This window comes from Myotis brandtii, unplaced genomic scaffold, assembly GCF_000412655.1.
Source record: "Myotis brandtii unplaced genomic scaffold, ASM41265v1 scaffold115, whole genome shotgun sequence".
NCBI classification, from domain to species: Eukaryota; Metazoa; Chordata; class Mammalia; order Chiroptera; family Vespertilionidae; genus Myotis; species Myotis brandtii.
The window spans coordinates 5,553,642-5,574,056 of NW_005353967.1; positions in this window are offsets into that span (position 1 = coordinate 5,553,642).

Sequence of the window (20,415 nt, forward strand, 5' to 3'; positions counted from 1 at the left end):
CTAACCCCCGCCCCCAGACAGATGCCTCCTCCATCCTTATAAAGGAGAGAGGAGCACCCACCGAGAAGGGCAGCCACTCACCAGGCCCCACGCTGTCGCCAGGTAGACGTGGGCTCCCAGCAAGGGGTATGATGAGCCACGCCAGGCAACAGTCTGTGTTTGCTTTTGTACAGTAAGTTGCCAAGGAGAATTCATATCAGATTTTTACTAGAAAATGTACACCTTCTAGTAAAGAAAATAAGCTACACTTGGCAACATCAGAGTAAATAGGCATTCCAGAGGAGGGGGGTCATTAGACACGGTGTGGAAGCTGTTTCTCTAGCACCTCAGATGGAGAGCAATGGGAGCACTAAACTGACCAAAGGGCGGCTCAGGTGTGTGCTCATGACCCCACCACCCAAGCAGTCCTGGGACCCCGCCCATCCACTGAACTGACCAATCAGGTGTGTGCTTATTCCCCAGCCTGCCCACCTGCTGACCTGTACAGTTGAGGTGTGTGCTCATCACTCTGAGCACTGCTGGGGGTCCAAAACCCCAGAGACTTGCCTTACTAAATAGGTGTGGTCTCCAAGCTCACCTGTGTCCTCGGGATTCTCATGTTCTTTTCTAGGCCCTGAGGCAGCTCTGTCTTCCATCTATTCCAGCCCCTCCTCTTTCCCCCAGCCTCACCCTGCCCCTCTATCTTTGCTTTCTTCTCAGGACCCCACCAAGCCCTGCAGTTAGTACCAGACTGGTTGTTACCCTGAAGAGAAGTAGTTACCAGGGGGCTTGGCAGGGGGAATTTTGAGGTGCTGGTCAAGGTGGTGGTGACATTTTGTGAAATGTGGTATGTTTACTTAGTGAAAATACACTTTTGAACATGTAAGTTATACTTGGTTTTTAATCCATTTGGGCTACAGAAAATATATCGATAAAGAATTATTCTGAATGACTTGTAAAGCACAAGGTGCTGTGTGAGTTCGGGTCTCTAAAGGAACACTATTGACCTGAACAGCTGAGGAGTGTTTATGGAGGAGATGAGAATTTTAAGACCAAAGATGGTCTTAAAGGTTAGGTAGATCACTGTAACTAGATAGGTTGATAGATGATTGATAGATATGAAGATAGGTAGACAAATAGATGGCAGACAGATAGGCAGACAGAGAAACAGAGATGGGAAGGGAGGTCTTTTCAGCTGGAAGACCTTGCTTACTTGTTCCGATAACAGGAGACAACTGCATGGCTCACACAAAGGTGGAGGCAGGTAGTTTGGTCTAAGACTAGAGCCACAATGTACTAGAGTTATTTCAATAATCTAAATGTAAAGAAAGACCAAAAATGTAAAAAAAAAAAAAATACATTGGAGAGAAGTTGCATCTCATTTTTAATGCAACATTTCTTAACAAATATGCCTGTCTTGATAAAAAAATTATTTCTAAAGTGGGTTATAATAAATTAGATATTCACTGAGAGTCGATGTGTTGGGGCCGAGGTTAAGAGCTGCGATTTTCAACGGCTCGTTCCATGGATCTATCCAAACTCACCTGTGAATCTGTACAACCTCGCGCTTTCCCTCACGGCAAATGCACTCTGAACTTCTTCAAAGGACACGCGCCCAGGTGTGGGTTTTTCCCCAATTAAAATGGTAACGTTTTTCCTATTAGCCTGATGCTTGCAGGGGTGTTGCAGTAACATTTCTGAAAGAACGGTAAAGGTTTTGTGCTAATATAATGTGACCCATAATTAATTCTGACATTTGGAGTAAGAAGGTGAGGATGAGAAATAAAGAAATACCTTTAAAACAATAATACCTGACACCTACATTGAGCAACTGTGGCCTCACACTCCTCTAAGCATCGTATAAATAATAATATTCTGGACTTGTTTTTCCAGGAAGTGATCGATGATCTTAAAATGACCTGTGATTGTATAATTAAACCTAAGAGCATGCTGTTTCTTCTAATAGCGTGCTGAGGTTATTATGCTGAAAGACCTAGGATTTATTGAAGGAACTGCAGGCAGCTACCTTCTGAGGGACAATTGAGCAATTGAGAAGACTAATTCCCATTTGTAATGTGGGACCCAGCAGAACTGATCCAAGACCAGTGTGGGCCCTTGGGAAAGGGACCGTGTGGGGGCTTTATTCCCCAAAACTTAACCAGGTGAAATATTTTGCAAAAAAAAAAAAAAAAAAAAAGAGTTTCCCAGTGAAAGCATATTTTGAAGTGACAAAATGTTTTCCCCAAGACCATTTTAAGCTCAAAGTAGGTGAGACAACAGGAGAAATGTTTAGGACCCTGAGGAGAGAGATTTTGCAAATTATAATCAGGTTATCATCCAGCTTACATCTTGCATGAAATAAGCCCCGTCACAGCAGAACCTGCACTAACGAGAGGACACTTAGAAAGCCCAAATTGTCCAGCAAAATTAAAACTGTATTATAGAAAAGGCGGTCTGAACACAACATTTCTGACAATTGTCCATGCTGCATGTGAGAGAAGTCACTGTGATTGCTTTGTTCTCAAAGGCTGAAATGAATGTTCTCTCCATGTGCAAAGAAAAGAGTCCTACCCACTATTATCAGCAGAGGACATCCAATCCTTTTAAGGAAAATGCGTGGGGATGAATTTTGCTTTGTGATGTTGATAATCGCCCAATGTTTAAAAAGAAATTACGTCCAATCCCAAGGTGAAGGGTAGTGAATTCCCTGGTGGGGATGGGGACCATTGACAGTTGAAGCTGATTAAGAAATCTCTAGTTTGTTTGTTTGTTTGTTAGTTACTTGGACAATTAGCTGTCCCAAAAAGCCACCTGAAATCTGTTAGAGCCTATGGTCCGGGGTCCAGAGGGGGAAAGCGGAGAGTGTGGGGAGGGAGGAAGGCAGGTGAGGGGGTGAGGATGAGCATTTGGATTGTAAACTAGTAAGGATGATGGGAAGCGCAGAGCAGTTGGAAGCAGTGATGACAGACAGGCGGCAGGACGCCCAGACCTGCGATGTCGGCCCCACGCCTGGGGCAGCACCCAGGTGCAGGTGATGCATGAAGGCAGGGCATGCAAAGGCAGCCTCCAGAGCGGGCCTCTGGAAAATCCCCAGAAGCGCAGGAGCTCCAATGGCGGGCTTGTTTTGCTGAGCATGAACAAAAGGCCCAGGGCCTGCCAGCATTCCCAGCTCCACCTCATCCTCCGGGGCGGGAGGGGGCTCCTCCCCAACTTGAAAGAGGGCCGTAATGATAAGGTAGATCGCACACGAATCACCGGGGAAACTAGCCTGGCACAGAGGTACACGCACTGAGCTGAGAGGTCGGCTGTTCAAAGAATCTGTGAGTGACTAGTGCTGGTTCTTAAAAAATTCGTCACGCCTCACACGTTATATTGTTGACAGTGTGAGTGTGTGTTTACTGTTCCTCAGCCATGATTCAGATTGTTTAGTGTCTGCGAGTCCATCGCCTCCCCCCTTTTATCCGTAACTGGGGTGCTGGAGCCTGTTCTGTTTATTGAGACATTTCACATGGGCTGCGATTGGCTTATCCTGGACTTGACCCATGGGAAAACTAAGAGCTATTCTCCTGAGATAATGGAGGAATCGGGCCTGTGGTTGTGTCTGGGAAGGTGCCCTGGCCGCTGACACGGCCCTCCGGTCACCAGAGAGAAGGAGAAAGAGGTTGCCCTGAATGCTGGAGCTGAGCACCCAGGAGGCAGAGGGCCTCTCTCATCTTGAAGAGATGAATGCCCACGGGTTCGTTCTTCCTGCAGGTACCAGTGGGTGACATTGCACCTGTGCATGTCTGGTCCCACTGCTGGGATGCCTTTCTCTGCACCTGCCCACCGGTCAACCCTTGGACACTCTTGCAGAAGTCCAGAAAGCCGGTCCAAACCCCAAGCCTCACACTGAAGACCTTGCTTACTCTTCTTTAAAGCAAATTAAAATGAGACAAGGTTGTTGAAAAGTTGAAACTTCTGTCTGGAAACAGCCGATGCTCACCACCAGGAGTGTGGGCCAGTGGGCTGGCAGGCTGCTCCCCCTCCATGAACAGGGATGGTTTATAAAGGGCCCATGGAACCCATTCTGCCAGGAGTGTCCTGACAGTGGAATGAACCCTAGATTCCCCCCAGGTGAGCACACCTGCTGGGAGAACACGGGGCTGCAACAGGAAGCAAAAGGCCAAGATGGCGAGTGCATTGGGCACCAGAGGGAGGGCCTTCTGAAACAGGGAAACTCTCTCTGAGAAATCCAGCCCTTGTTCACCCTGAATCTCCACTGCAGCCCCACCAGTCACCCTCCCCCCACAGCCCCTGTCTGTTTTCAGCATTTTGCTCATCCTACTAGACTCCCCATAACTGCAAGCACAGCCCTTGCCCTTGTGGTTTCTGGCAGAACTGGCTCTGCTTCTTATCCATGTCACTCAGTCCGGGCTCCACTGGTATGAGATGTGTATTAATTTTTTGTAAGATTTAGTGCAAGGCAATGGCTTTTCTGGCTGAAGGAATGGTCCAGCACAGATGGGGGAAGTGTGGATTAGTACACACATCTGCACGTGCTCGAAGGAGAAGGCCCTGTGGGTGAACGGACACCGAACTAAGATGCAGGGTGACAGGGGCGCAGTAGGAGGGACGGGATGAGAGTGTCCAGGCTCGTGGCCTGTCTGGGAGCTGGGAGAGCAACACCATGCATTGGGCTTTAACAGTCAGGGAGAATGGTGCATTTTCCAAGTTAGTGAAGTCTCTAACATAATGTCAAAATATGTCTAGGCAAGACAAAAAGTAGAAGAGGGGGAGATATATTTGATCCGAAAGAAGACAAGGAGAGGGGAGAAAAGGGAACATGAGACAAACACAAACCTGTGACGCTTGACTTACATCCAAACATACTACTAATAACATTACTTATAAGTGAGCTAAACATTTCAATTAAAAATCTCGTCTGAACTAGACCAATTAAAACGGCTAAAAATCCCGAACACTGACAACACCAGGTGCTGGCCAGGATGTGGAGCAACAGGAACGCCCACTCGTCGCTGGTAGGAGTGCAGACGGCGCAGCCACCGTGGAAGACAGTTTGGTGGTTTCTTACAAAACTAAACATACACTTAACATAGGATTCAAACACGCTCGTTGGTATTTGCCAAACAAATTGAAAATGAATCTCCACACAAAAACCTGCACATGGGTGCTTACAGCAGCTTTATTTATGATTGCCAAAACTTGGGAGCAACCAAGATGTCCTTCAGTAGGTGAATGGTTCAACTGTTATATCCAGAAAGTGGATTATTCGGTGCTACAATGAAATGAGCTATCAAGCCATAAAAACACATGGAGGAAACTTAAATGCCTGGTACTAAGTGAAAGACGCCAATCTGAAAAACATGCTTAGAAACGTGGAATCCAAACCACCTGCCTGAGATAGAGCTCTGACCCTCTGTGAGCCCCTTCCCCTGATTCTGCCTTCCCTCCCTTCCTCCCTGCCCTTAGATTGGGCACTGGGAGCTCCTGAGGGTCCTCCTCTGACATTGTTCCCAGAAACCCCTTCTCACTCTCCCACATCAGATAAGACCCACCCCTCACACACAGCACGTGTGCCCGGTGGACATGGGTGTTTCCCTTGGCCCTGAAGCCCACATTCATGCTCCTTATGGCAGCTGTTACCAAGTTATATGAGTCGGTCCTCCAGTCTGTCTCCCGCTGTCACTACTCCTGTAAGTCCTTCAAGGGAAGACTTAGAGCAGTGGTTCTCAACCTTCTGGCCCTTTAAATACAGTTCCTCATGTTGTGACCCAACCATAAAATTATTTTCGTTGCTACTTCATAACTGTAATGTTGCTACTGTTATGAATCATAATGTAAATATCTGATATGCAGGATGGTCTTAGGCGACCCCTGTGAAAGGGTCATTTGACCGCCAAAGGGGTCGCGACCCACAGGTTGAGAACCGCTGACTTAGATAGTTATCTTTATCCACTGCACCCACCAGGCTGCTGGGCAAATGATTAGCTAGTAACTCTCTGATTAAATGGATGAGTGAATAAATTTTGTGGGGCGGGGGCGGGCAGAAGGGGGCGTTGTGCGCACACACGTGGGTTTAACGATGTACAGGATTCATTGTTGCTTCCCAAATAAATCCAAATGGGGGCCGTGCCAGCCCCTGGACTGCAGGGCCTCCCCCTTCTTTGCTACTTGTGGCCTCCTGCTGCAGGTCCAGCTGGACAGCAGCTCTGCCCCAGGAGAACTGCCCCATCCGGGGCCCCAGCCTCTGCCAGCACAGCATATTAATGCTGAAGTGTACGTGTAAACGAACTGAATTAATCCAGAAGTGTGCATGTAAACACGCTAAGTTAATCGAGAAGTGTGCATGTAAATGCCCTGAATTTATCCAGAAGTGTATGCCTACATGGGCTGAATTTATCCAGAAGTGTATGTGTAAATGAACTGAAAAGAAAGTCCCTGTCCTGCCAGCCTGACAAGACCCAACAAAGGGGACAGGATGCTGCAGAGACCAAACCATAGGACAGGAGCTTCTCTGAGCACCCACGTGAGGGGCAGGCGACAGCAGCCCTGGAACACAGACGAGTCACGGGTGAGGTCTTGGCAGCTCCCCCTGTTTCCGGGGGGCTCTGGCTGTGGTCTGGCTCACACACTCCTCAAGGAGTGTATTGTCCAAGGGAAACCAGGAACACGCAAAGGTTAATGCTGGAAACACACACAAGGAGGAAGGTCGACACCCTGCTAATGTGTATGTGCTTGACATCCAGTTGTGGTAGAAATGTAGGCTTAAACGCTGTTGGGTCACAAACTATGTCCTGGTGTATTTGGGACGCCTACTCAATGGTATGTTTCCTTCTCAGAACCCTGGCCTGGAAGCATCCACTTCAAGGATCTGTTTTGGTGACAGGTGAGGCTGTATCTTCACAGCAGGGCGGGAAGAGCCAGTGCTCAGGGAAAAGCTGCTCCCACTACACTCACCTCCTCAGTCTACCGCAGAGCCAGGGTTCTCCCAGCCCACACCGGGCCAGGATGCAGGGCCAGGAGATAGGGCGGCCCTGGGTACCATGGGGAAGCGAGAGCCCCTTTGCATGTTGCCAACCTGCAGCACGGGGATCTACTGGTGAGGCATAAGCGAACGCAAGGCTGTGGTGGGTACTGTTCATGGAAAACAAGATGCAGACTATGAGTTTGTGCTGTATGTGACCCGTTTTTCCTGTGTCCGACAGACACTCTTCTCTCCCCAGAGGTCAGCATCCTGCACAGAGGGACGCTGGTGGGCCCGGGGTATTGTTCTCAATAGCAAGGGCAGGGGGCCCAGGAGACCTGTTTCCATCCTCCAAGGACCTGTGATCAGTTTATTTCAAAACCATCAGCGTCCTCACTTCAATCTTCTGCTCCATGTCATTTTGTTATCTCTCACTAGGTTTCCATCTACCTGTCTGCAAGGAGGCAAGGTGTGGCCGCAGCAAATGGAAATGTCACCTGTCTCTCCATCCAGGAGAGCACACGGTTCTGCCTCCAGGGCCAAACGCAGGCTGCCGAAGGGTGGGAAATTGGAGCTTCCACCTTGCATCCTGGCGGTGTTTTTAGGTTCCTTTCCACCTGCATTCCAGCATTGCAGTGTAGGGCTGTGCAATCTTGGGTGAATTGACCTCTCTGGGTCGGCCTCTAAAACTAGGGCCAATGACCCGACGTGCAATCGAACCACAACACATAAATGAGATGGCGTTGCTCAAATGCTCTGAAGAGCATCTACTACAGCATGGTAAGCACTCGGTGATATTTAACACACCAAGAGAAGAATATACTCCCATTCATTAAAACCCAGCCATTGCAAGACAGCAAATACCGTGGACACTGCCCTAGCACTTTAAAAACACTTATTTCAGTGTTTAATTCTTGGGTATAAACATAACACTTTTCCTGATGAACACATGTGGCTGACAGGATTTCTGTGTGATCACAACTGCGCAGACCTCCCTCTGACACCAGCCTGAGGGCCAGCAGTGGGGAAAGCCCAATGGTGAGGTCAGAACCGATACCATGTCCCTCATCTAGAATCCTAAATGAGAAATAAAATTAAAAAGTGATCTTTTATTAACAACATCATTTTATTGATTTCAGAGAGTAAGGGACAGGGAGAGAGAGATAGAAACATCAATGATGAGAGAAAATCATTGATTGGCTGCCTCCTACACACCCCCTATTGGGGATCAACCCTGCAACCCAGGCATATGCCCTTGACTGGAATCGAACCCAGGACCTTTCAGTCCGCAGGCTGACGCTCTATCCACTGAGCCAAATCGGCTAGGGCAAGAAAAGTGATCTGAAATCAGTCAAAGTGCAAAAGCCCTGGCAGACTTCCACATTGGTGAGGGAGAAGGATTCCCAGCCCCAGAGCACCCAGGACCCCACAGAAGTCTCCCCTTCTCAAAGGTAAGTCTGCAGGCAAATGCAACCGCAGGAGAGAGTGAGAAGAGAGAATGCATGGCCTCAATAGTGGAGATGCTTGAACAGTCTGACAAAGATGATAAAACAAGAGCTGGGCAACTCTCTGAGGGCAGCCCCACCTGAACCACTGAACCACTCAACCCATTAAGACCTTCCTCATTCTGTCCCCAAAGCATGCTGACTGATGTCCAGGGAACGCTCCATGCCTGTGTCCTGGCCACTCCTCTGTGTGCTGTTATTCTGCCCCGCCAATCGGATGAGCACTCGTGAATCAAGTCTTTTGTGTATATTTCCAAACTTGTTTATTGCAAAATATATTTGTTATTTAATGACATGATTTAATTAAATATCATGAAAAACAATAACATATGAATACAAAAGGGAAACAGGATTTTTTAATGTAAAAACTAAGTCAAGTACTGGATGAGAGCATGAGTGGGTGGGGGGGGGGCGTATATTTCCATTGTTTATTGCAAAATATATTTGTTATTTAATGACATGATTTAATTAAATATCATGAAAAACAATAACATATGAATACAACAAAGAAACAGGATTTTTTAATGTAAAAACTAAGTCAAGTACTGGATGAGAGCATGAGTGGGTGGGGGGGGGGCGGTTGGGGGTTAATGAGGGGATGAGGACACATTTGTAATATCTTAACCAATAAAGAAATTTAAAAAAAAAAAAAGAATGAGAGGAAATGCGACGGGGAAACGGTGTTGTTGTTTTGCTTAGTGCAACATGACGGCAGTGAGAAGAGGAACGTCACTGGCTCGGCCATGCCCGCTGGCCTGTGCAGACTCCTCCTCACACCAGAAATAGCAGGAGACCACAGACGGTATCTCAGTGCTGAAGGGAGACTGTCCACTTCATCAGGGGACAGCCAATCGTCACTCAGATGGAAGGAAAAAATAATGGCAAGTTCCAAGCAGAGGAGATATGACTCAGGAAACCTCCCTGAAAGGTCTGGTAAAGGACACAGCTCCATGAGAAAAACAACTGAACCTATAAACAAGAGATAAGAGGCAAAGAGAGATGGAAGCCAGGAAGTTGTTAAACACAGGTAAACTTTAGTGAGAATTTAACAACAGGAGACACAAAATTGCTAGACAAGACAAGCTTAGAAGGTGGGGTGGAAAAGCAAGGTTGGAAATAAAAATTTCTAAGGCTCCTATACAATCAAAAGATTAATAGAGGTATCGGTTGGCTTTAGCCAACTTATAGTTAGATCTCATACTAAAACCAATAGCGGGAAAAGAAGGAAGTAAATTCTCATGATTTAATAAAAACAAGAAGATGGGTGGATGCAGCAGAAGACAGTGCAAAGAGATGACAAAATGAAATTAGTTTGTGACTTGGGGTTGGGCTACAGTTTCTTATAATAACTATAAAGAGAAATTGATAAATTGGACACCTTAAAACTTGTGTTTATTAAGCTGCACTGTTAAGAACATGAATAGGTAAGCCATGGACTGTGAGAAAAAGAATGAACCTAATAAAAGGCTAGGTTACAGGATACAGAGAGATGCATGTTACTCCATATTAAAAAGACAAACAACCTAATAAAAAAATGTAACAGAAGATTCACCTCACAAAGCAAGATATGTTAATAGCCACTAGCATATAAAACATGTTCAACATCATTAGTCATCCAGAAACTGCAAATTAGCCCTGGCTGGGTGGCTCAATGGTTGGTTGGAGCATGTCCCTGTACACCGAAAAGGTTGAGGGTTCGATTCCCAGTCAGGGCACATTCCTAGGATACCTCTCTCTCTCTCTCTCTCTCTCTCTCTCTCTCTCTCCTCCCTCTTTCTCTCCAGGGTCCCTGGAACATTCACAGTGTTCTCTTCACAATTTCTGTACAATTCTGGGATTGATTAATTATAATACTAACTGCATTTTACCTAAAAAGCTTTCTAAAAATTAAATATGAATGAAATTCATATTTAACTTTGATTTGTAAAAATCAAAAAAAAGAATGAGAGGAAATGCGACGGGGAAACGGTGTTGTTGTTTTGCTTAGTGCAACATGACGGCAGTGAGAAGAGGAACGTCACTGGCTCGGCCATGCCCGCTGGCCTGTGCAGACTCCTCCTCACACCAGAAATAGCAGGAGACCACAGACGGTATCTCAGTGCTGAAGGGAGACTGTCCACTTCATCAGGGGACAGCCAATCGTCACTCAGATGGAAGGAAAAAATAATGGCAAGTTCCAAGCAGAGGAGATATGACTCAGGAAACCTCCCTGAAAGGTCTGGTAAAGGACACAGCTCCATGAGAAAAACAACTGAACCTATAAACAAGAGATAAGAGGCAAAGAGAGATGGAAGCCAGGAAGTTGTTAAACACAGGTAAACTTTAGTGAGAATTTAACAACAGGAGACACAAAATTGCTAGACAAGACAAGCTTAGAAGGTGGGGTGGAAAAGCAAGGTTGGAAATAAAAATTTCTAAGGCTCCTATACAATCAAAAGATTAATAGAGGTATCGGTTGGCTTTAGCCAACTTATAGTTAGATCTCATACTAAAACCAATAGCGGGAAAAGAAGGAAGTAAATTCTCATGATTTAATAAAAACAAGAAGATGGGTGGATGCAGCAGAAGACAGTGCAAAGAGATGACAAAATGAAATTAGTTTGTGACTTGGGGTTGGGCTACAGTTTCTTATAATAACTATAAAGAGAAATTGATAAATTGGACACCTTAAAACTTGTGTTTATTAAGCTGCACTGTTAAGAACATGAATAGGTAAGCCATGGACTGTGAGAAAAAGAATGAACCTAATAAAAGGCTAGGTTACAGGATACAGAGAGATGCATGTTACTCCATATTAAAAAGACAAACAACCTAATAAAAAAATGTAACAGAAGATTCACCTCACAAAGCAAGATATGTTAATAGCCACTAGCATATAAAACATGTTCAACATCATTAGTCATCCAGAAACTGCAAATTAGCCCTGGCTGGGTGGCTCAATGGTTGGTTGGAGCATGTCCCTGTACACCGAAAAGGTTGAGGGTTCGATTCCCAGTCAGGGCACATTCCTAGGATACCTCTCTCTCTCTCTCTCTCTCTCTCTCTCTCTCTCTCTCTCTCTCTCTCCTCCCTCTTTCTCTCCAGGGTCCCTGGAACATTCACAGTGTTCTCTTCACAATTTCTGTACAATTCTGGGATTGATTAATTATAATACTAACTGCATTTTACCTAAAAAGCTTTCTAAAAATTAAATATGAATGAAATTCATATTTAACTTTGATTTGTAAAAATCAAAAAATATATTGTCAAATCATGCTTCCTTCTTTTGAATTCGGGAGCAATGGTCACAAGATGACCTCACCTTCCTTGACACTTTTTCCATGGAGAGGTGAGGGTCTATATCCTTCCCCCTAGAATCTGGGCCAGCTCTGTAACTGCTGTGACTAATAGAACACAGAGAAAATAATGCTTTGAGAGTTTCCAGACCCAGGTCTTAAAAGAATGGCAAATTCCACTTACAGTCTCTTGGAAAACTCACTCTTGGAACCCCAGGCACCTGTGGAAGAAGTCTGACTCCTTTGCTGGGAAGACCACCTAGAGAGGCCTTCGGCAGAGGGGAGGACAAGAGGCCCAGCTCTCTACCAAGACACCAGAGAAGTGAGGCATGAGGGGACCTCCTGCCACAGCTGCCCAGGCTTCCACATGGGCCAGTGAAAACCCACTTGACAAAGCCCTTCCTGAACTCCCGAACCTCAAAACCTGAGCAAATAAATGGTTTGTTTTAAAGTACAAGTTTGGAAGTAATTTGTTTGTTATTGGGGGCTGGAGAAAGGCGACTTCCCTTCTCCCTCTCTCCCCCATTACACAGTGGCAGAAAATTCAGCTGCAAGCACAAAAAGAAACATCTACCTACTGAGCTGGTGGATTTGGTTAACTTCCTGGCAGAAAGATGGAAGTATCAACTAGTTTCTGAGACATGCTAAGATACAGATAGAGAAATAAAGATATAAAAAAAAAATAACAAGTATCTAGTTTTCAGGCAGAACTCAGCGAGCATCTGCTGAGTTCAAAAATAAAACTGTCTCCCAACTGGAGTCTCTCCAGGCTGCAAAAGACGCTGCAAGTAAGAAATGACCTCAGGGGAAGTAGCCACCCCAGGTGAGGAGAGTTGAATAATGGCTGAGGGATAAAGATCTCCAGGGGGTAGTTGTAAGACCCTTGGTTGAGACCTTAGAAATATTTCAAGATGTGCATGAGTAGGCCTCTGAGTATCTTAAGAATGTGGCCTTTGGACCCTTTCAACTTGATGAAAAGGCTCTAAGGATCTTAATAGCCTTGCCCCACAGCACCCTGACCAGCAGTCCTAGAAGGCCTGTTTCAAAAACAGTATCCATAATAATAAAAGCATAATATGCGAATTAGACTGGTCAGCTGAACGACCTTCCGGACAACCTTTCGGAAGAAGATAGGGCTGCCAGGGCCGAGGAGCCGCTGCAGTTGGGAGGGCTGAGCCCCTTGCACGAATTTCGTGCATTGGGCCTCTAGTCTATATTATAAAAGGCCAGTGGTCGTAATGCTGTAACGACATAACGACCAAATGACTGGTGACCAGGAGGTGCATTGATGGGTCTCGTGGTGGGGCAGGTCTCGGTCTCACGGCAAGGTGGGTCTGGGTCTTGAGTGATTTCATGCACTGGGCCTCTAGTATATTATAATCTGATACGCAGGAAATTCATCACACTTTTTAAAGAAAGTATATGAGCCAGAACCGAAAGAGGCAGAGACCGTACAAAGAGGACTTGGACTTCCCCCAACCTTTCACAGGCAGGAGGCATGCAGGGAAGCTTCTGATCTAGAAACACTTGCCATTTCTTATGGGAAAGTGGGAAAGAAAGGATGTCTCAAGGCAGAACCAAGAGCCGGGAGAGCAGGAGGGCCCCGATGCAGTGACTGGCAGTACTGCTGCAAGACTTCTAGTTTCCCCCTACTTGAAAAGGCCTGTGTAAGTCTTGTCATTTTATATCAGATGCAAGAGGGAAAGATAATTTATCTTCTTAAGTCAAAAGTCCTAAGGTCAAGAGGACCTTTTTAGTGGCATCCTGCCTAAGGGTTCTTACCCGTGGGTCTGACTGAGTTTAGCAGATCCTGGACCTTGAGCTTGAACCTGACGTTGTAATGGGGTGAAGTTTTCAGGGTCCTTGGAAGGGAAAATGAGTGTATTTCACATGTAGGAGGCACGTAAGTAATTTGTATCCAGAGAGCAGACTGAGGCCAATTCAAGATGAACATAAATGTTTCACTCTCCTCTTTTGGGGACATGATATATCTTCTCCTCCCCTTGAATCTGGGCAGGGCTTATGGATGCCTTTAAGAACACTTCTTTCTGACTGTCTAAGATCAGAACTTCTGTTTCTCACATCAGTCATACTAGAAATTATAAAATATTTATATAAGAATGCTAGATCTTTATGTCCTTAAACTATAGATATTTAACATCTATTAAACCATTTATTTACTGGACCCATCTGTTTTCTGCAATGTGAGCATCCAATAATTAATCAAATTGAACTGTAAGAAGTGATTTCCCATCCTAACCGGTTTGGCTCAGTGGATAGAGCGTCGGCCTGCGGACTGAAGGGTCCCAGGTTCGATTCTGGTCAAGGGCATGTACCTTGGTTGCGGGCACATCCCCAGTAGGGGGTGTGCAGGAGGCAGCTGATTGATGTTTCTCTCTCATTGATGTTTCAAAAACTCTATCCCTCTCCCTTCCTCTCAATAAAATATTTTTTTAAAAAAAATAAGTGGTTTCCCATGAATTTTTGAAAGCCCTCCTACTACATTTTTTGTCTTATATCCAAAAAGGCCTATTTAAAAAGCTCTAATAGCTAGGAAAATGCATATTTGAACTTTCTTATGTGAGTCTGAGTCTTATCTATTGAGTAGCTCAGGCCCCCATGCCATGCCTCACCTTCAGTTTGGAACCGACCAGAGGAGCAGAAAGACACTTGTTGGTTTGTGTCTTTATGTAAAACCTGCCAAGCCCAAGTCAGCAAGCTTTCCATGAAACAGGTCGGTAGTGTGACCTGCGACGGCGTCATGACGAGGATACCGCTTTCTCATAACAATGTGGGTGTCACTCTTAGGCACCAAGGAGAGGTCGCTAATCCAAAATGAGTCATTTTTAGGCTTTTCATACTAATGGAAACCTGTAAAACCTGCCCCCTTCCAAAAATTGGTCATTCCAGTCATGAAATTATCATTTATAAATCAGAAAAACATTACATATAAAAAACAGATTTATGTAATGAATAACACAAAAATTCTGGAAGAAAGCAGTAATATTTCCCATGTGACTTATGCTATAAATATGAAACCCATGACGATAAAATCATTTAAAAATAATATTGTGGATTTTTAATTTCTTTGGCTTTTACTTGCAAGACTTGAAAAATATCTCCAGCTCTAGTTCATTTGAAGGGCTGAAGTCCTAAAATCCCAGTTGATTAGAGCTGCATTCTTAGTAAACAACAATTCTGAGAAATTGAAAGTTATATTTTCTGTGTGGTTCGTGTATTCATTTCCTTGTACAACACCACCCAGGAGACTTGAGGCATTTAAAGGAAATTCTCCTGCTTTTTCACCCCTGTAACTGATTTCTCACAATACAGAGAGTCTGTTCCCACTGCTGACAACACCGGCTGGCAGGCAGGGACCCGCTGAGCACCCACTCCCAGTTCCCGGGTCCTTCCTGGGCTACACGGCCACGCGCAGCCTGTCGGGGTGGTGGCCACATTCTGATGGGAAGATGGGTCTCAGATATCTCGTGAGCGGTCATGTGAGCCTCCTTTGGCCTCTTCCATCTCCTGTCCCACAGCTGGTCCCTCCACCCCCCACCATCAAAGTCTCTGGACCGAGATCCCGGTCGCTCTGTGGAGACCACAACCCCCACGTCAGCAGAGCCAGCAGTGCAGGACCCTCAGAAGTGCATGAGCCTGAGCAGCAGACCGTGTGCCTCTCTACCATGGTCCCAGCTTGTCTGAGGCTAAAGTTTACTCGTCCTCTTGGCTCCATCACCTCTGGGTTTTTCCTCACAGGTGCAGGATACGATGTGCAGTCTGCTGCTCAGGCTCAGGCACTGCACTGGAGCCCTGGAGGTCCTGGAGGAGAGGGCACTGGCCAAGACCAAGGGGCCAGAGGCCATGAACGTTTTAACATTTCTCTACCAGTGGCTATTCTCATAAACACAAAAATTAAATTAAACAAAATTACACTGATATATAGTAGGTGTTACTAGAGACAAGATACTTTTTTAAAAATACGTATTTTTTAATTAATTTCAGAGAAAAAGGGAGAGAGAAAGAGAGAGAGAGAGAGAGAGAGAAAACAATGATGAGAGAGAATCATTGATTGGCTGCCTCCTGCACATCCCCCCACTGGGGATCAGGTCTGCAACTCGGGCATGTGCTCTAACCAGGAATCAAACCATGACCTCCTGGTTCATAGGTCAATGCTCAACCACTGAGCCATGCTGGTCTGGCAAGATACTTCTTATATATTAACAAGACATTTAAATGCAAATACATTACAATGTGTGTGTATATAGTGTATATATACATTCCAACATGTATGTATAATGCATTTGTAATTACATTTCTTGTGTGTGTGTGTATATATATATATATATATATCCAGAGCCGTGTATCTGGGCCTAAAGCCATGTTCCTCAAACTATTCTCTGCTCTAGAAAATGAGAGATATTACATAATCATATTATTTCATTACACAGGAAGAATGGTAACATGCCATTAGGTGATTATAATTTGTTTAATAGATTATTATAGTTTTCTATTATTTTTTATTCTGAAACCTCTGGCACTTACTTGTCTATAAAATAAGCCCATAAACATAGCTTCTGATTTATGACAGACTCGTGGCCACAGGACAGTGCAGATACGGCATCTCACAGATACCACACCTGTGCACAAAGGCAAGCCCCCAGCTGGTGGGGCAGGACTGTCTGCCCCAGCCCCTTACCTGACTTCCTTCCCTGTCCCGGTAACTCTTCTGAAAGGGTGATACCTTGTTTGCCGGGGAAAGAGAAGTTCAGAGGACGTCGGTGTCAATGAGCCTAGACTAGTGCCTTTGGCAATGGGGGGTCTGTAAATTGCACCAAAAACCCTCAAGTCTTCAGGGTTCCACCAAGCCTGGTCTTCACTGAGAGCCCCACGTGTGTAGGACACCCACAGGTCCCCAACTGCAGGACCAGCGCCTGAGCCTTCAGGTGGAAGCAGCCACGCTACGGCCCTAGATGGTCTCAACCTTGGCTGCACATTAGAATCACCTGGGAATCTTTTTAAAATGCTGATTTCTGGGCCTCTTCCTCCGAAAATTCTGTTTCTTGGTTTCTAATGTTGTGGCCCTATCCCATAACAAAGAAACAGCGTGGGCTTCTGGAGCTGAAACCTGGAGACCTGGTCGGACATCTCACCTGCCCAGGCCTGAAAGGTACCCTGTGTTCTCGCTAGAATTCCCTGGACTTGGAGGTGTATTAACGGTTGGCGGGTGCCATGCTAAAGGATTTACCATTCAGTGTCCATTAGGAATGTCTTCTGAAAAGAGCTGAGAAATAGCCACTCGTAAAGAGCACGGCACTCTTTTTGCCTCCCCTTCCCCGCTCTAGTTTTTGCACTATCACGTCTTTGCCATGTTCCAGTTCTCAAGGCTCTGTGGGCCCAGGTCGGATCAGAGAACTGGGGAAGGTGTCAGGCTGTTGTCTGCTACCCCTTAGTCTTTTCATGCTTGTAGGTGCGGCTCATCGGCCTAGAGCTCCTCTCTGTTGCCTTTATTGGTTGATACTGTTTTGTTTCACTGCTGAATTGTTGTTGTTAGATTGTTGAGCAGACTTCTTTTGCTTGTTTTAATGTGTGTGTATTGCCTTTTAAAAAATTATGGTAAAATACAGGTAACATAAAATTATACCCTGAACCATTTTTAAGTGTACAGTACAGGGGTATTAAAGGCAGTTACATTGTTGTGCAGCCATCAATACCGCCCATCCCCATAACTCCTTTCCTCAAAAAAAAAACAAAAAAAAAACCATAAACCGTCTTTAAGAATAGTATCCTTTGTCATAAAACCTTGGAAAGGAAGGAAGGGGGAGGGAGGGAAAGTTCCAACTTCCCTATCTTGTAAACCTTAATAAAAACCAAGCAGTGATAAAGCAACTCACAAGTTCAGAGAGAAACTACTTCTGTGATGCCTTTCTTTATGAATACCAGGCCTCCGAAGGCTGGCTGCAAGCTCTAAGGGCAGACGAGCACAAGACACCTGATACATTTATCAAGAGGAAAAAAAGATTTGTTCAGTCATACAGTGTATTTAAGGTCATAGAAATATGTGGAAAATAAAATAAGGAAAACATCAAGTTCAAAACAGTAGCTCAGTATGAATGCATTTTAGTTCCAATAATATAGCTACAAAGACAGAAAGGGCTGTGTACGCCAAACTAGAACCTGGTGATGTCCCTGCATTGGAACTTGGTGTGGTTTTCATCGTTATTATCACTGTCATTTGCTTCTCTGGATGTCTGCCATCTCTTTTGCAAAGATAAAAAAGACCATTCAGTACTTTTTGGACAAATAGTCTACTATCACTTTCATGATGGAAATTGATGCAAACCTGCTCTTTTTTATCACTGGCACTTTGAAAGGTGTGTGAGCTGGAGTTTTTAATGTAAAACTCAAGAAATCTGCCACCCATCACCTCTAGAATACGTGGGTGAGCCAGGAAACTTGTCCCAAATCTCCACTGCCTCCATTTGTGTCCTCAACAGCAGGGGATCTGGTGACTGGACCCAAAGGCTGCACCTTCACTGCGGAAGTCAGCTCTGGCAAGTTCCCACTAGAAGGATTTCCAGAGATGAGATCCCCAGCTGCTGGTGCCCACCCTCCTGCCCTCCCTCATCCAGGCCTGGACAGTCCCAGGTGGGAAAGAACAATTGCCCCAGGCACTCATTTAAAACAAGACTTCTGGCATGGCTCAGTGGTTGAGCGTCTACCTATGAACCAGGAGGTCACGACTCGAATCCTGGTCAGGGCACATGCCTGGGTTGCAGGCTTGAACCCCTGTTCTATCTCTCTCTCCTTCTCCCTTCCTCTCAGAAATCAGTTAAATATATATATTTAAAAACACACACACACAAGACTTTATTCATGACTATTACAACAGGGGAGAGGGCCTAAACTCAACTCCAGGGGAACTAGAAGGATGTACTGGGAGAAGGTGGACCATCACCAGAGGGGCTTAGCTAAATGCAATGGGGGGAGGGGCACTTAATTGGAGGTCATGAGAATCTCAGGAACCAGCTTGGCAGGATTCTAGCTACAGCAGGGCTGCAAGGGCCATGACAGGGCCCAAGTGTGAGGCTGGTCAGGAGGAGACTCAGAGGAGCTTGAGGAAAGTTCCAGGAGGCATCCTTGACCCGGTGCAGGCCACTCCCACACACCTCCCACCAAGGCTCCTCAGCTCTACTCTGCACTCTGTCCATGTCCAACCCATGTCCTGTCTGCCTGATCCCATGAAACCTACTGCTTGTAAAGAACTAGGTTGAGACTATTTAATTATCTGCATTTCACATCCCAAACTCCTCTGGCCGTTTCCAGTTTATTCAGTGTCACCTGACTGTTTCAAGGTGCACTGGGTCACCTTCTCCTGGTCCCTCTATTTCTCGGAGCCGTGGAGGCGCACTCAGGCTCGGCTTGGTCTTGCACACTCCATCATCATGACTTGTCAGGATTCACTCTGCATGTGAGGGAAGCCACATCCAATGGCATGTGATTGCTCATCCATGTTCAAATCACACGAAAAATCCTGGCCAAGCTTCTAAGATTCTTACAGAGAAATGATGGCAACAATGCTAGAATATGCTCACCTTCACATCCACCAAAGCGGCTGACCCTATACTTTTATTCACTCACTCACCTGACTTATAGACTCATCCAATCACTGGATAAGAAAGTAGTCATGGTGCCAGGCACCAGGCAGGCAGAGCATCTGTGGGATGGAGAGGGTGCTGCCTGGTGGAACCCCCATCTGATGGCACGGGGTCAGCTGGGTGAAGCTCAGTGCTGGGGAGTGGGTGCCACAGTAATGGGTTCTCCTGATCCTTGGTGGGAGAATGAAGCCATGTGACAAACAGAAGTCAAACAGAGGTAGAAAGAAATGAAAGCCCTGCCTTTTCCACACCCGCTCAGCCCGGTGGCTCTTGGTCTTGCTGGGAAGTCTCTTCCTCTCAGCCAACATTCAGAGAGGCCTTCTCTGAGGCAGGAGATGCACCAGGAGGCCTGTGCCAAGTCCCCAGCAAGAGAGAACCTTTGGGCTCATTTTTATTTGTTCTGATTACAATCTAAGTTATGCTGAGTCTCTGCAAAGGCCCAAGGGTAAGGCCTCCGTCTCCGCCTCTGCAGACGGGAGACAAGAAGGCAAAATGCTGGAGGCAGGTGGTCCTCCCAGGTCCTAGGGACCTAGCCCTGAGGAGAGGGGGCCCAGAACAAGGAGTGGACACTGCCAGTGCATTGGCAGCCCCTGTTCCACCGAGTGGAAGGAGAAGGGCATTCTGGCTCCTGGATGGTCAGGTCACACGAAGTCATTTGCAGAATTCCCACTGGCTCCGGAAGTGCAGGGGCTGGAACTGGAGGCGCAATAATTGTACTGAGTCCGCAGAGACTCCGCTAACTGCTTCCAGGAAGGGGAGAGGGGTCCCGGAGTCCCTCAAGAGGGCCATGGCCCGGTGCCAACTCAGACGGAAGTAACCCAGATTTCATCACCTGAGGACTGACCCAGGCACTAATAGAGGCCCCCGTGACCCATCTCTCCATGTGGGGGCTTTCCCTGCTGCTCTCATCTTCACTTTCTTAGGGAAAATATTTTTTTTAGTACAACTTCAGTCTTTTCTTTTTTTTTAATTCTTTATTGTTGAAAGTATTACATATGCCCCCTTGTTTCCCCCAGTGACCTCCTCCAGCCCAC